This window comes from Phocoena sinus, chromosome 10 (genome assembly GCF_008692025.1).
Source record: "Phocoena sinus isolate mPhoSin1 chromosome 10, mPhoSin1.pri, whole genome shotgun sequence".
Taxonomy (NCBI): Eukaryota; Metazoa; Chordata; class Mammalia; order Artiodactyla; family Phocoenidae; genus Phocoena; species Phocoena sinus.
This window is the reverse complement of record NC_045772.1, coordinates 82,416,407-82,430,040: the sequence shown is the minus strand read 5'-3', so window position 1 is coordinate 82,430,040 and position 13,634 is coordinate 82,416,407.

Below are 13,634 nucleotides of genomic sequence, written 5' to 3'. Positions count from 1 at the left end.
AGTATTTTAATTAACATTTCTTTAAATATATTTTTTAAATTTACACAATCTTTTAGATCTCTATTGCTTAATTTCCAAACATATGAAGATTTTCAGGTTATTTTTTTGTTAGTGATTTTTAACTAAATTCCTCTGTGCTCAGAGTACATACTCTGAATAATTTAAGCTCTTTGAAATTTTGTTGAGCTTACCTCATGGCAAGCATACGGTCCATTTTGGTAGAAAGGTTTCTGTATTTTTGAAAAGAGTGCATACTTTGAATTTGCTGAGTACAGTGTTTTATATGTCTCAGTTAGACTAATTGCAATAATTGTGTTATTCAAATTATTTTTATCCTTACCAATTTTCCCTACTGATTATAAAAATTGCAGAGAGAAGTATATGAAAATTCATCATTTTTTTTGCAAATTTTGTCTGTATTTTACATTTCTACCACAAGTGCACAAGGATTCCCTTTTCCCTACATCTTCACCAACACTTGTTATTGCTTGTCTTTTTGATGAAAGTCATCCTAGCCAATGTGAGGTGACATCTCATTGTGATTTTGATTTGCATTTGTCTGATAATTAGTGATGTTGAGCACCTCTTCGTGTACCTATTGGCCATCTGTATGTCTTCTTTGGGAAAATGTTTATTCAGGTCCTTTGCCCATTTTTTTTACCAGATTATTTTATATATATATTTTTTGCTATTGAGTAGTATAAGTTCCTTATATCTATTATTTCTGGCTGTGTTCAGGCACCTGTCTTGTTTCCTCATATTTTTGAGTATTCTTATTTTTTTTTTAATAAATTTATTTATTTTATTTATTTATTTTTGGCTGCATTGTGTCTTCGTTGCTGCACGCAGGCTTTTCCCAGCTGCGGCAAGAGGGGTCTACTCTTCGTTGTGGTGCGTGGTCTTCTCACTGCAGTGGCTTCTCTTGTTGCGGAGCACGGGCTCTAGGTAAGTGGGCTTCAGTAGTTGTGGCACACGGGCTCAGTAGTTGTGGCTTGTGGGCTTACTTGCTCCGCGGCATGTGGGATCTTCCCGGACTAGGGCTTGAACCCGTGTCCCCTGCATTGGCAGACGGATTCTTAACCACTGTGCTACCACGGAAGCCCTTGAGTATTTTTCATTGAGTAACAAACATAGTTTATGAAAAAATTATAGATGTAATTTAGGCCTAAAGTGCTACATTCCTTTAGAGAGTATCTATTAGGCAGCTAGGGAAACTAGAAAGTCCATATTAACTAAATCAGTTCAGTCAGGGGTTAAGACAATTTGAAGCTGGGTTTCAGTTTCTGTGAAGGCCAATCTATGTCTGGTTTATTCTTACTCCTAGGGCTTGACTTTTAAGGTTCCAACGGTTTGACTTTCAAGGTTCCAACCAGAAGTCTGGAGGGAGGTGTTACCAGTGCTTCTACTCTTTGTTGGACCTTGAACTTCAACTTTTGTCCGCCATATCCATAAATCTGTAAAATCTCTGTTCATTTCCTCAACCAATTCTTCCTAAATAACCTGACAAATTTAGGGCAAATATGGCTGTAAAGATGGGTTATCTTTCTGGGTCTTTTCATTCTTCTGGGTCTTGGAATCATGATGCTTGACTGACTTGATAGTTTTCTGGTGTCTTTAGTTCTGTTACATTTTCTCAGCTTTTCTCTTTGCTTTCAGTAGGAGAATTAGTTCAAATTACCTGGGCAGCCCTTACTAAATCCTTATCCTCATATTGTTTAAATAAAATATTTCTATGCCTTTTAGTTCATCTATTTGCTATATTGGTGTCGTCAGTCAATAAAAGAAATATTCTCTTTAGTATTGTGCTTAGACAAAAGAGCTGGTCCTATAGCCTGTATGTTCTATGACAAATTTAAGATGAGATTCAAATTTATTTTGTTACTTGGCAATTTTTATTTGGCCTCATTATCTAGCTTTTTTATGGCTACTTCACTCTTCTCCTCCTTTCACGGTGTGTTATGCAAATTTAATAAGAAAATACCTGTGAAAGGTCTTTGTAAATGTATAAAGAATAATACACGTATAAGGTGGTGTTACTATTCTAGATTCATCATCGTTTCTCTTGTAAAAACCTCGTATACATATTTTAGCGCCTCTGAGAAGGTTTTGGTGGGCCATTTGGCCCACCAAAGAAGTATTGTTCTGTACTGAATGATGACAACTGATTTATTCAGATCTTCTCCTGGGAAGAAGGATCACAAAGTAAACAAAGTGAAACGGTTCATCTGCACATGAAACATGTATGATTAAGTAACTTGTCAAAATCATACAGCTTGTGCTTAATAGAAAAGGTAAAGCTAGTACATGGCAGCAGGGACTGAATCCAGGACCCTATGAATCTAATCCCATGGCATGAAATAGAAGCAGTAAGACAATGAAAATTTGAGAAAATTATTTTCAAAGACAAAATTTCAAAGATTTGAAAATCAAAAAGAAAAACTTCTCTCAACTCTGAGCTACTATGCTGGCATATTTCTCCTTCCCTCCCTCCCTCCCTCTTTCCTTCCACAGCCAAATATCTCTTGGGGGAAAAAGCTATATTGCTTTCATTTCCTTACTGCTTACTCACGTTAAATCCACTGTGATATGATTTGTTCCTTCATGGATAAATCATGCCTGCTCTTAGGGATCACAATGACCTCCTAGTAGACCCATCTAACGGCTTTAATCCTGCTCTGTTTCTATATGATGTCATTCTCTCTTGGCCTCTTTTCCTCCAAATTCTTGTCCAACTCCCCTTCCTCCTCTTTTTCTCCAAGTTCAGAGGATCACCTTGTGTCAGTCTTTGGCCCTCCCTCCCTTTGCTTTTTCCCTTTCCTATTTCCTTCAACAATTTCACCTTTTTATTTTATATACCTGCAACCATTTTATCTTTATGACTCTAAAATCTCTAGTTTATGCTCTCCTCTTAAACTAATCCAGCAATTTCAACTGCCTACTGCAAGTTTCAGATTTTTCCAACCCTACTCAGTTGTCCCTAATTGTTAAGGACCTCCTGGATGGAAATAGAGCTCAACCCAGTCCTAGAATTAATGAGAACTCAGGATGGCAGGAGAAAACAGCTACCTTCCCTGTGAACAAACAAGGTCTAGAAATAATGTAATTCTTGACTTCCTCGTGCCTGAGGTCAGGGTGCTTTGAAATTAACAGATCCATAAATAGGTGGAGAGCATAACATTTCAGTCTTTCATTGAAAGACCACAAGCCCCAGCAAGAAGGCTTTTTGGCTGGTCCTTCTGCTTAGGTCTCTGATGTCCAATTTTTATGCCAGTTTACCAGATGTTAGAATGCAGAGTATCCTCGTTAAAGGTCAACCTTGTACACTAGGAAATCGGTAACTAGAAGTGGGGCAGAAGTGGCTTTAATCAACCCTTTTAGCATAAATCAGTCCTTTTCCTTGTGGCTCAGTTTTGCTCTCAGCTTCTCTCACTGGGCACTGAAAGTCTTCCCTGATGAGAGTCAGTCTTCACCTACTTCATGAGTCACCAAGGTCCATGCTATGAGGATCACTTTGGGTACATCATGGTACCTCCCTGAACTGGATTTGAGTTTGAAGCACTCTGGTTAAGATTATCCTTCCATGGACATTAGCCTTGATGTTCAGGACTTTATAAACCCTACCACCACTGATTACATCCCACACCTTGCTTAGCCCTCCCCGCTAAGCTCTTACTCTATTGGCACAGACAGTATTAGGACATTTATAATTGAACTCATTGGGACAGGACCTTGATGTCCCGTATTCTCTTGTGCTCACTATTTCTTCTCCTAGTATTACTTTCACCCAGACACTCAATCTCTGGATCACTTCCTCATCTTTGACAAATATTCCTACTTTGTTAGAATTCAATAAATCACCTATCAGTTTATTTTATTCTACCTCCATGACAGCTCTCATAGATTCCTCCATTACCCAGCTAAAACAAAATACTCAGTTTTAGCTCTCTTATCACCTGCCTTTACTCATCTGATGCTCCAATCAAATTGATCTATGTAGTATCTTTGTATGTGCCCCTGGCCTTCCCCCATCCATGCCTTTGTTCTGACTATTCCCACTGATAAGTATCACCCTTCCCAACACTGCTTCTGCCTCTAAAAATCTATTCAGTCTTCAAAACTAGTTTTCTCAGCCGTAAAATGGAATTAACATCTATTTCATAGATAACTACATAAAATAATGTAAGTAAAGCATTTTAAATGGTTATTATTTTTAATAAAATAATAAATGGTCATTATTTTTATTCTTAATATTTATTACCCATATCTTCCATAAAGTATTTTTTCATTCTCCCAAACTAAAAATGATTTCTTTCTCTCCTGAATATCCATGGGATAGGTTTTCCATTTCTTTCCCATGGCATTATCACATTCTACATTACATTACATTACATCAGTTGTTTAGCACATGCCTTATCCAATCATAATAGGCTCTAAGCTCCCCGAGGTCAGGGGCCATTTCTTGGGCATCTTTGCTCCTTCTCCAGTGGACAGAATAGATACCTTATAAGTATCTGCAAAAGCAATGAACGATTCACCACAGTGGTAATTATAGCTTTATCACCATCTTTACTCACAAATTACATCTTGATGAAATTACAAATTAACAAATCCCATTATACCTACAAATTGCACAGTGAATCATTCATCCGGAGGGTGATTACCCGGTTCTTTCTGGGAGGTGTTGGCAGCTCTGAAAGACAAGTGAAGATCTGAAGAAGGCAATGTTGCTGTTCATAGGTCAGAAACTGGGAAGAATGTTTGTCCCTGGTGAACCTTTTCAATTCCAATATCAAATTTCTTCAATTCTTTTGGCTATAAGATATACCATTATTTTATCTACCACTAAGAAAAAAATCCAAGATAGCGAATCTAATAAAAGACCCTGGCATAAAGCTGGGATCCCCAAGGGACATCTTGAATTTTTCAACCTTAGCCTGGTAAGAGAGAAAAGAAAACTCTCCCCTGAGATTCTGAACCACAGCCATTACTCACATAGGTATGAGGTCTGCATTCACACCACCAATGTACTGTAAAAAGAACTCAGGAAGGTAATTAAATTTAAAGTGGTCTCAGGTTGGTAGTGGCCCTAGGTAACTGTTGGAAATAAATGTTTATATAAGAAATTCAATCCAGGCAACACCAATGTCATAGACTGCCATTGATCATACGATGCATCTCAATTTCAGAGGCGTTAAATTGTGAAAAAGTATCATCGTAGAATTGATGTAATACATTGTTTCCATTAAGTATTGAGAAGGTCTGCAAATAACTCAGTGAAGGAGATAGGAAGTAAAACCAAACCTCTCTTTCTTTGACATTTTGACCAGGACCAATTGCTTCTCTTCCAGAGACCCATTAGGAAGTACCCCTGCATTCAGAAAATAGATTCCGAGAGGGTAGGGCATTTCAGGGTCTCTGCTGGTCTCATTGTCCTGTCTTATAAAGCCCATGGTGGGAGACTATTTGGGGTTGGGGAGGGGATGGTGAAAACCCATTCTCTAGTCCCAGTGAACTGACTCCTTCTACCCACTAGGGCCTCAACTTCACTCCGCTGAGAGGCTTCTTGCTTTGTTCACCTGCCTGATTGTCCACCTGCTTAGTTGTCTTCCTTCCCCCATCACACAGAGCCCAACAGGAAGCAGGTCATTTATGCAAGCAGACATTTTACATCATGGGCCACACCTGTGTACATGTACACACACACACACACACACACACACACACACACACACACACACACACTGGGACGATTAGCTGATCATTTTTATACTACTGTGAATAAACCTAAATCCCTAAAACATGATTTTTCCTTAAATGGGAGTTTAAATTACACCAGAGAGGATGAGGAAAGGTGGTCCGGGCACATGGGAAGGGCAGGTTTGAGTGAAATACTTTAGTGGTGCCTTTGGGCAAGCACAGTAAGTTTGAGGACTTAGGAGCCTAAAGGTTGGGAAAGCAGTGACACTGGTAGGTGAGAATGTGCTGAAAACAAACTGCTCAGCTCTGTAGTTTTTCTCCTTGGGGAGCCTCGTGAGGACAGGTAACCAAATACAAATAGAATACGCTTTCCGTATGACTAGAGATACTAATCACACAACCTATTACATGTATATGTGAATTGGTTTAATGCCAAACCATGTAAAGGAGGAAGCTGTTTAATACTCCAATGAAGACTCACTACCATTGGAGTCGACTAGAGCTGATCCAGACCATGCATCAATATTGAGCAATTCCCGTGGTTGTCATTTGCTGAGTCAGTACTGGAGGCTGTTTTTTTTTTTTTTTTGAGTACTGGAGTTTTATGTGCCATCTGTTACTATATGACAACACGCAATCTTGAAATTCACTAGAGCAAAATAGTAAAAAGACTTTTCAAAGACTTGTCTCAGGAATATTTGCTAATCAAACTCACCTGTAAGGTAATCAAGATCTAACCTTGGACTTGTTAGCTCAATGAGATATCCAAATAAGCCAAACTTAGTTTTTGAATACTTTTGATATTTACAAATTATGATATGCGATTTATAAATTGACTCAAACCGTAAAACTACATATCTTAGTTTTAAAGTGTTTCCTCCTTAGGCTGTGAGTCATCTATTAAGTTAAAAAAATATGCATATGCATATATATATGGATATATATGGATACCCATCCATGTGGTGTAGAACAGGTACTGTCCGTCATCTGTATTTCCAATTGCCTATTTCATTTCACCATCTGGGTGTTCCACATGACATGCTATGTACAGAACCAAGATAATTATCTCGCTCACTTTCCAAACATACTGGAGATCTTATCTCCATCTGCCTGTAGTATCGCAAGTAAAATCAATAACATTGCTCAAGCCAAGTGCTTTGGACTCCTTGATTGTTTCTTCTCCACCTCAGTATACTCAATCAGCCATTGCAGATAGTCAAAAATGTCTCTTGTCTCCATCCCCTTCTCTTTGCAACAATACCATTATAGACTCACATCCTATTTCCCCTAAACTGTTGAAATAGCCTCTAAATGATCTCCCTCTAGTAGATTCTCTACAATATCACCAAAACTGTCTGAAGCAGAGATGTAATTGTTTGAATTCTCTGATGCCCAGGGAAGAAAGTAAAAAATCCTTAGCTTAGTTCATGATTTGGCCTAAATGACTCTCCACCATCATCTCTAGCCATTACTCCCCACAAGCCCCATAATCTAACCACAGCAGGTTACTAGATATTTTTCAGTGCTGCCCATCCTTGGTTTGTTTGCTTGTTTGTTTATTTATATTTAATTTTATTTTATTGTGATACACTTAACATGAGATCTACCCTCTTAACAAATTAAGTGTATAATAGAGTCAACAATTGTTGACTATAGGTACAACGTTGTACAGCAGATCTTGAGAACACACCCATTTTGTTTAACTGAAACTTTATGCTTGTTGATTAGTAACTCCCCATCCCCCTCTCCCCAGCCCTGGCAACCACTATTCCACTCTGATTCTATACATTTCACTGTTTTAGATACCTCATATGCAGCCTTTGTTTATTATAGTTGTTTCCTCTGCCTAAAATGTCCTGTCCTCTTTTGTCCAACGGAAACTCCCACTTATCCTTCAAGGTTCAGATCATTTGTAGTTGTACATGACCACTTTCATCCCTGCCTTCCATCCCTCTCCATCTATGCTCTACATTTCTCTATTTGAGTATCAATTACATTATTAAAGGCAAAGCTGATAGGCAATAAGTATGCACTTCAGCCATACTAGCTATAGATAGCCAGTGCTTTTTCAGTATAGTTAGTAAACAGCTTGAATGACACTCCTGATTATAGACATTATTTCAGATCTATCTCTATCATGACGCTGTGAGATAAAGGGTATGGGCTATCTTATTTATCCTCATATCTCCAGGGACTGGCATAATACCACAGATGTGCCCTGTATGCTTGGTGAGATTAATAATATGTAGACAGTTAGTCTTTATAGTAATTCGTTGAAAAATAGATTACTTTTATCTTAATAACTATGAAGTTTGCCTGATTTATACCCAACTGATCATCAACCTCTTTTATGATCGAAGTTACACTATGGATTTGATCTGTTCAGGGGCCAATTCTAACAAGTGGTTTGGGTACCCTCGGGCCTTTTCCTTCTTGAAACTAGGTTGGAAAAGCCTGGCCTTTGGAATCAGACAAACCTCAAACTGAATTGAGAGCTGTCTCTCACAAACTATGTGACTTTGGTTAGCTACTTAACTGAGATCTATTTCCTCTTCTTCAAAAACAGAAAATGGATACCTCCTTTACAAAGTTGTTACAAGAACTCGGTGAGATCATGTATTTAAGGACATGGGATATAATCCGGCATGAACAGTGAACTTTGGTCTCCTTGGAACTAATTTAAGTTAGTAGATAAATTTTCTATTTTGAATACTAACCTCTCCAACCAGAAAAAGAGCAAGAAAAGGCATATGGGGTACAGTTTCCCTGGTAGCATCCCAGAGAAGCTGTACATAAGCTGTCACGATGGACGACATGCCTGTTACTGACCCAGTTCTGATTATGCAGCTGAGAAATAATCATATGGCTGGTGTTATGTACTAGGGGTAAATTAAAGGCCAAAGACAGCTTTCTCTTTGTCAAAACAGGAACTACTATATATATTTTTTATCCCTAAAGAATCTGGTTTTGAAACATCTGAATTCATTTCCAATGGAGGCATCTCTTTTGCTGATGAAATGTGAGGAGCAACTAGGTAGTGCAGTTGGTAAGTCAACTGTCAAGGTTGGTAATGTAATCATAGTTATTTTATTTCTCTGACCCCTGAACCTATTAGAACTAGGAAGGGTGATTCTGAGACAAAGAAATGTTGAATACCTCTAAGTCACAAAGTTTAGTAGAAAACAAAAATTGTTCCAAACTCTTTTGATTAAATTCTATTATCCTAGGCATCTACTTCTAACATGGAAAATTGACAGATAGGAATAATTGATATTAAAAAGGATTAAATCTAGGTTGGATAATGTGTTTATTTTTATTTCCCCCGATCTCTTTGGCTACCCTACTTTTATCCCTCCTTGTCCATGTGAAGATATAAAAACCCTGGCATCATGGGCCCCGTAGCCAACAAATATGAAATGTTTCCTTACTGAGGAAAAGGAGATTATATGTTAGCTCCGCGTTTTTTAAGACTTAATAAGGATGCTAGAGTGGCCAAAAAACTTGGTGGTTTCCTCCCTTCACCTTTAAGTACTGTCTGCTTCACAATTTATTCAGATCTAAATAGCCCAGTCTATATATCTGTATCAACAGAAGATGGTCAAGTTGATGTGCAAAGTTTACTTTCAAACTTATCATTCTACAATTTAACAGTTAACTTAAATCAGCTGTTATTTTCATACCTGTTCATCAGTAGATTGCATACAAAGACATAATTCACTTTAGGGAGGCCGGTCTCCAAATGACAATATTGCTCAGGAACCTATAAAAAAATCACAACAATCACTTACTTAAAAGATTCTATAATTAAGAATAATCTCATTGTCAGCTTCAGCAAGAAACAGGTATGAACTAAATTACAAAAATTAGTTCAAATGATCAAAAATCTAAGTAAGAGCTGAAACTATAATACTCTTAGAAGAAAATACAGGAGTAAATCTCCATGACTTCAGATTTGGAAACAGATGATTAGATATGACACCAAAAGCATGAGCAACAAAAGAAAAAATCAATTGGAATTCATCAAAATTAAAAACTTTTGTGTAATAAAGGACATTATCAAGAAAATGAAAAAATCCACAGAATGGTAGGAAATATTTGCAAATCATATATCTGATAAGGGACTATCTAGACTATATGGAAGAATACTTACAACTCAATAACAAAAAGATAAATAACTCAATTTAAAAAACTGGCAAAGGATCTGAATAGGCATTTCCCCAAAGGATATATACAAGTGGGCAATAAGCACATGAAGTGATGCTTGACATAGTCATGGCGGAAATTCAAATCAATACCACTTCATACATATTAGAATGACTATTATCAAAAAGACAGATAATAAGAAGTGTTGGTGAGAATGTAGAGAAATCAGAATCCTCAAACATTGCTGGTAGGAATGTAAAATGGTGCAGCTACCTTGGAAAACAGTTTGGCAGTTGCTCTAAAAGTTACGCATAGAGTTGCAATTTGACCCAGCAATTCCGCTCTATGTAAGAACCTAAGAGAATATGTCAACACAAAAACTTGTACACAAATGTTTACCGCATATCCATAGAGACAGAAGCTAGACTAGTGTTTGTCTTGGGCTGGGGAGGTGAGGGGTTATAGCTAAAGGGTATGGAGATTCTTTTGAGAATGATTAAAATGTTCTAAAATTATTTATTGGGATGGTTGCACAACTCTGAATATACTGCAAACCGTTAAACAGCACACTTTAAATGAGTGAACTGTACTGTATATAAACGACCTCTGAAGAAAGCTGCTATATAACAATAATAATAAATACAACAACAGCTGTATACCCAGTGCGCTTAACAGTGCCTAGTGCCTAGCACAAAACATATGCCTGATATGTTAAGGGAATATTTCCTATATATTGACTTAGAATCCTCAAGCAATGCTCATTAGGTGCTCATGCAGTAATCTTCAAAATTTAACATATGTAAGTTAACTAGGGGAGCAGATTCCTGCTCCAGCATTAGAGATCCCTTTCAGAAGGTCTGGGATGAGGCTCAAGCATCTGCATTTTTAACAAGTGCTCCTCTAACATGCTGTGCACATACCGCTTTAAAGAAACTGCGGCATGATGAAAAGGCAGAAGCCTTGCTCTCTGGATAGGCTATTAAGAAGTTAGAACTATTTAAACACTTTTTTTTTCCTTGGCATTGGGTCATGGGACAGGCAGGGAGAGCCTTTCTTTATCTGATCCACGTAGGTTGAAATACAAGTTCCTTTTTTTAAAAATACCAGTCTTACTTTATGCATACAAGAAATCATAGGTAGCTGAGTTGCCCCAAATCGGTGACCCATTTAAATTTTTTGGCTTGTGGATGAACTAGTGAATTCATTAAACATACACACACACACACACACACACACACACACACACACACATCCAGTCTCTCAAGAGAAAGGTGGAATGCTAAAAATGAGATCTCACTAGGCAAGAAAATTAAAAGTTCATTGGTTCTCAGTAAATTATTTCTGGAAGTAGAAAAATACTTCTCATAAGACCACATAGCTGAAAATTTTTTTTCTTACATACAGTAACCTAAATCTGGTATGTAATTAAGACTGCATCAATATTCTATAAGCACAGTTATGTGGGAAAGCATATCTGTATTTGATTTACATAATTATTTTTTAGTACTGGTTAATTATAGAATTTTAGAGTTAGAAGATACTTTGAAATGCTGACTTTGAAATGCATACTAATTCCATACATGGAAAACGTTACGTTACATAATATATAATGTTATTTAATAATATAACAAAATATTTTTAAATATCTTTAGTTAATATAGGAACGTAGATTTATTTTTACCCTTTTTAATCCCCTTGCTTCGATTTGTCACTGAGTTTTATAATATCTCACTCTTAAATGTGCTCTAGATTTACTATACCTTTTTCATTCCTGATGATTCAATGTTAATATTTTGTCCTTATTAACTCAAACTTGGGTTAGTAAACCAGGCTCTGATGGCAGAGGAGGCAACAATACAGAGATCTGAGGCAAGGGCTGTCTGGCAAGAGGCTGGTGAGGCTGGGGCAGAGGGACCAGAGGCGGGGGGGAGGGGTTAGAGAGTGATGGGAGAGGAGTGAGACTGATGGAGAGTCCAGATCCTCAGGGTCTGATGGGTCACTGAGCCAAGGACTGACAGGATCTTGTAATAGGGAAGAACATTTGTATTCTATTACAAGTTAATCACTAAAGGGATGTTGCCTGTAAGATTAAATTATACCTAATGGTCCATCTCTGGGAACCCTACTTCTCAGGTAATGAGCATCAAGCTAAAATATCTTTGTTTAGCTCACAGGAAACATCCTCACCAGGCCCACCTGTGAATGACTGCAGGAACGAAGAAATGAGCACATCCTTCGGGAAGCAGGTGGGAACCAGGAAGTGTTTGACTTTACTCCCTCCCCTTTTAGCATAAAAGGAGCCTGAATTCTAACTAACTCAGGCAAGATGGTTCTTTGGGGGCACGAGCCCGCCATCTTCTCAGTTTGCTTGGTTTCCAAATAAAGTCACTATTCCTTGTCCCAACAACTCGTCTCTCGATTATTGGCCTGTCACGTGACGAGCAGTATAAGCTTAGACTCGGTAACAATCTGACTTCTGCTTTAAAAAGCCCACGTTGGCTTCTGTATTGAAAATAGCTTGAAGGAGCTAAAAGAAAAAAAAAAAGAATGCCATCATCGAAGGAGAGCGCGTGGTGCTGGGCTCAAGAATGTGCAATGGAGGCGATGAGACAAGGTCAGATTCTGGGTACATTCTGAAGGAAATGCTGGCAGAATTCAGTGGTAGATTTGAAGTGAGCTGTGAGAGGTGAAGAGACAAGATGGCTCCTGGGATTTAGGCTTCAGCAACTACAGGAATTAAGCTGCTAGTTTACTGATTGATAGACGTTGATAGATGATAGATAGATAGATGATAGATAGATAGATAGATAGATGATAGATAGATGATAGATATAGATTGGATAGATAGACTATCTATCTGACATATGCAACATATTCATGATCTTTCTCACTTAAAGAACTGAAACAATCAGAAATTAATTGTGTGAGAGAGGCTAACTGGTTTACCCAAGGTCACCTTGCTAGGGACGGACAAGCTTGGCCTTGAGCAGCGGTCCCCAACCTTTTTGGCACCAGGGACCGGTTTCACGGAAGACAATTTTTCCACGGACGGCGGGGGGTGGGGTGGGGGGATGGTTTAGGGATGATTCAAGCGCATTACGTTTATCGTGCACTTTATTTCTAGTCTTATTACACTGTAATATATAGTGAAATAATTATACAACTCACATCATGCAGAATCAGTGGGAGCCCTGAGCTTGTTTTCCTGCAACTAGATGGTCCCATCTGGGGGGGATGGGAGACAGTGACAGCCGAAGTGCGCTGCTTATGTTTAGTCTACTCCGTGATCTCGCTTTGGTCGCCGTCACTGCAGAAAACCCTGCTTCATAAAGACAGGATGTTGGAAACGGAAGCAGGCTCCTCAGTGCTTTTGTGGCAATCTCAGGATATTCCATCTTGACTTCAATCCAGAACGTATGGAGATTTGAAGTTGTCTCAGACATACCTTTAAGGCCACCGTCATTTGCGATCTCAAGCATTTGATCCTCTTCTAGCACGGACAAAGTCGATTATTCACAAATGGGTCGTGGATCCATTCCTTCCCAGTTCGGGTGTCTTTTGCGGTTAAGAAGTAATGCTCAAACTCTTTTGAAAGCTGAGATAGGTAAACATGCACCAGCTGAGAGAAAGAAGGCCCTGGCTCAGTCTCTTTCAAAATCTCTGCTAATGTTTGAAACATGTCAAAAATCCCAATATTTACTCATCACCCCCATAATTCCAGTTTGGCTTTGAATGCAGCCACTTTATCTGCCGACTTGAACACAGTTGTCGTTCTCCCCTGAAATGACAGATCG